Here is a 4,313-nt window from a genome sequence, read left to right as displayed (position 1 = left end):
AGTGAGTAATGACACACAACACTTCTGTAAATAACTAGTAATGTAAAGTTATTATTGACATTTTTGTTATGTACCATTGTTCTTAGATGAAATTCCATCACTTTCTTTTCGCACTGTTTGTCCGGCAGTTGAAGACATAGGTGTGTAATATGTGACTTAAAGAGTTAATGTTATTAAAGAGAGAATATAATTACTGCTTTGTAATGATCAGTGTAACTGACTGCCATGGACACTATAATTTACACTTTTTTTTCTAATACAGAAACACTCTTCATCAAGAGGTAGAGGATCTGTTAGCTGATACTGAAGACATTCAGTGCTCAAATCCGACTTCCTCAAACGCATGGTCAGTTCGCATGGCCCAGCAGACTAAAAAGAAGTGGGCAGCTTTGAGGCCAGAGATGGTGGAGTGTTTATTAACAGCTGAGTATACGGAGAATCAGGCAGTGCCAGCACTGCCGACTGAAGCAGTCTGTTGATCCGCTGTTAAAGACTGCATTCCTAAACAGCTGTACTGTGTAAAATGTGATATTTTGGCCCATGAAAGGAAACTTTCACAAACCGAGAGACAGATGTAGAAGGTTTCTTTCGCCCATATCCCCAACAACTTTGGTTAAAGTGGATATTGACGGCAAGTTCCAATTTGAGGAAAAGGTATGTAATCAGCATTTTTAGAATTATACAACCTTGGTAATCTTCATGTGAATTTCCATGTAGTCATAATAATAATGCAGCAATGTTATTTATGATAAAGGTTGATTTTTTCTTACCTATAAATTTGTGTCCGATTGCCTTTTTGCCTCTTGAGGCAACTGAAACAATTTGCAACTGTGCCACAGATTTCCACGTGTGGTTCAGAAGGTAAAGGGCAATCCTCATAGGAATTGATGGTGAGTCCATTGTAAAAAAAAAAAAAAAAAAAAAAAATTATTATGTATGGATATGTATTTATTGATTTTTAATAAGTTTGATGGTTTTTATATTATAAATGCATTATAAATTCATTATTTCAATTAGGTCGCTACAATGTCCGCTTGCCACCTTCATGTGCCAAAAATGTCATATGAGCAGAGCAACCCAGCATCCCCACTGTTGATCAAGTCTGGTTACTGGCCTGCACAGCAAGCTGTGAAACAATATATAAAATAGATGTGTTTGTTTCCTATGACCACATGAGCTGCTGCTCCTTGGAAGTGTCTAGACAGTCCTTCAACGCGGTTAGCACTGGAACAGACAGGACAGAGTTCTTCGGCAGAGTAATAATTGAATGAATTACCGAATAATTATATATTTCATCTTTTCAGTTTTGGAATGAGATATGTCTTATAGGTTTTATGATTTTCGTTTTTTGTTTGTGTTGTTTTTTTTAGGAAGGAAAAATATGTGCAGATGCTTTTCAAAGAAGTTTTTTCGAATGGAGATACTGGCAGTTTGAAATTGATCAGCTCTGTGGACTGAAAGTGTTTGAACTGTCCAGCCTGTTTCTCCATTTATGCTCGCTGTGTCCGTAGATGGTAACAGGAAATTGTATCGCTTTCAAAAGAGGGTAGGGGAAATTCTATTTCGGTGCCAAAAGCATTTCAAAATATAATAATACCAATTAACTTTTCATTAACTAATTATGTAATTTTTTTTTTCAAGGCATGAAGATCATGGCCTGTTCGAGGGTGTCTTTGTCCTGAAAGATGAAGATGTTTCCAAGTTTGTGGACTACATTATGCTAAGACAAAGCACGTAAGTTATATTGTTGTTTTTGTCTTGGTGCAGTCTAAAATTGTATTCCCCCCAAAAATAAAATAAAAAAATCTTGCATGGCTTAGACTAGAGCAAGGCAAAAATTCAAAAGAACTTGTGGTCATTTGAAATGGTGTCCCTCCTTTTGGCCTTTTTTTTGTACAAATTTTCTGTTTTCCTATTGACATTTTATCCATATATTAATTTAATACAATGTTTGTTGAATCATTAAAATTTCCTTTTACTTTGTTCTAAACTTGATAGTCAGCTGGAAAAGGTGTCTGGGGATCAGTCAATGGAGTGCAGCACACGGGAGTCCTGTCCCAAAGAAAATCACAAGCTGGATGAGGAGGGGATGGAGGTGGCTGTCTGTCGAAATGGTGTGCTCCTGAGAAGTCTGAACATGATGAGGGGGGAAATATTTGCGTATCCCCTGTTTCTCCAAAAAAGAGCTGACTGCAAAGAATGTGCAGTTCATGTGCACTGATGTTTTATAGGCAAGTACTGGCCATACCTGCAGAGAATTGTTAAAGATTGTCCAGATCTCTCTCCTCTCCTGGACATGAAGCCTTTCCTGTCAGTGATGCATGCAAAGGCCCACTCTTGAAATGTGAGGTAAACTGTTTTCCAGAACATGAAGGTACCAATTTGTGACTTGGATATTATGATCAGTGATTATGAATTTGTGTGTACATTCTAAAACACATTTGAGATATGTTTGTTTTAATCCTGTAAAATATTTTATCTCCATGTTCAAGATTAAATGGGGTGGTCGAAACCAAGAAGGAGCAGGCACCACCCTGGGGGAAGAGGTCGAACAAGTTAACAGCTTTTTTGTCGAGAACTGCTATATGCCAGTAATACATGACCAAAGGAGGCAAGTATTAACTTGCAAAGATATACATATCCAAAGTTAGAAGTCAAAGCTACTTACAAAAAAAATATTTGAACAGCCTTAGTATTCAACTTTTGCATGATCCTGTGTCATATCCACAATCGTTGTTAATGCAAGCCCAAGACCATCTTCATATCAGGCCTTTAAAAAAATGATAAAGTGAAAAAGTATGCAACATTTAGGGGAGCTATTGATTATTTATATTATTATTATTTTTATTTTTATTTATTTTTTAGCCAGAACAGACATGATTACAATCCAGGCCATGGCATGGAATCAGCGCAAAATACGGAAACTTGCAAAAGCGCTGTCCCTAAGATTTAAAAGTTATATTTCTAAAATTGCTTTGCTCTTTTTAGGTGAAAGCTTTCGTTTCTTTTAATGTTTTAATTTGGCTGTAGTGTTTTTTTGTGCAAACAGGTAGGCAAGCTGTGTAGAAACAACCACTAGAAAGTCCAAAAACAGCATGAATTTCAAAAACAAGTTTACTTATGAAAATGTTATACACTTTTTCCATTTGAAAAGGCTCATTAGTCCTTTATGAATGGTTATTTCATTTATTTTCTGTTTTGTAATAATGACCTTTATGGGATTGTTATTCATTAGACAAAAGCAAAAAATTCAGGAGGAGTCCTTAAATCTTGATGCAAAAAGACAGACTTGGCAGTAACACATGACACGCTTATAGATTGGACCAATTGAAATCCAGCATTGGGCTGATACAGGTATGCATGTTTTAGGTAACCATAGCACTATACTTATTGTTTTAAACCTTCAAGTAACAACTTGCCTCCCTGACTGTAGTGCTGTGTATGATTTTTCTGTTTATACCTAAATATAAGCTTCATCCTTATACCTCTGATGTAAATAATTAATGCACATATTTATTTCTATTGTAAATTTGGCATTTCTTATCAATAATTTAGCAACAAGTGAGGAGAACACGAGACAGTCAGCAGGTGCTCCAGAAGACTATTGAGACGCTTTATGGTGAGCATCAGCCTAGAGAAAGCACAGATCTTTACCGTCATCAGGTTAGATAACTTTAAACATTAAATCATTTTAATAGGTTTTAAAAGACCCATTCCACACTGCACAGATAAACACCAACAGCAGGTTTGTTTGTTTTCATTGGTCGGATCAGTGGTGTCTGTTGACATTAATCAGGGTTTTTATCTCACCTGATAAACATGTTCAATCAGCATCTGTTGGGAGAGTGTAAACATGGCGAGGCCCCCGAGATGTGAACAATTTAGTTTTCAGAAAAATTCTAATCCAAAAGCAAATAAATATTTTGCAAATAAATTTCTCAAGTTTTTTTATATATATTTTAATTTTAGAAAAAGTCTTAAATTGCACATTGTGGCATTGCATTTGTCTTTTCAGATGGGAACAAGAGAAGACACAAACTCCAAAGAAAGATTTTGGAAGAAAAAGCCAAATTTTGTGCAGCTGTAGATTGACTACAACAGGGCAAGCAACTGAAAAAACTGCAGTCAGCTGATACATACTGGCATCGAGAGAGCTATGCATGGCCATGGGTCCTTGATGAACGTGGTATGTCTTTGTTACTCATTTAAATTCGGATGAATGTACTGTGTTTATGTAGCAAGCTCCTTATCTGTTTTACCAGTGGATATTGTTTTGCAACTGTTGTACAGCAGAATATTTTGCATGTTTCCCC

The sequence above is a fragment of the Cyprinus carpio genome, chromosome B19 (genome assembly GCF_018340385.1).
Source record: "Cyprinus carpio isolate SPL01 chromosome B19, ASM1834038v1, whole genome shotgun sequence".
Taxonomy (NCBI): domain Eukaryota; kingdom Metazoa; phylum Chordata; class Actinopteri; order Cypriniformes; family Cyprinidae; genus Cyprinus; species Cyprinus carpio.
This window is presented reverse-complemented; position numbering follows the sequence as displayed.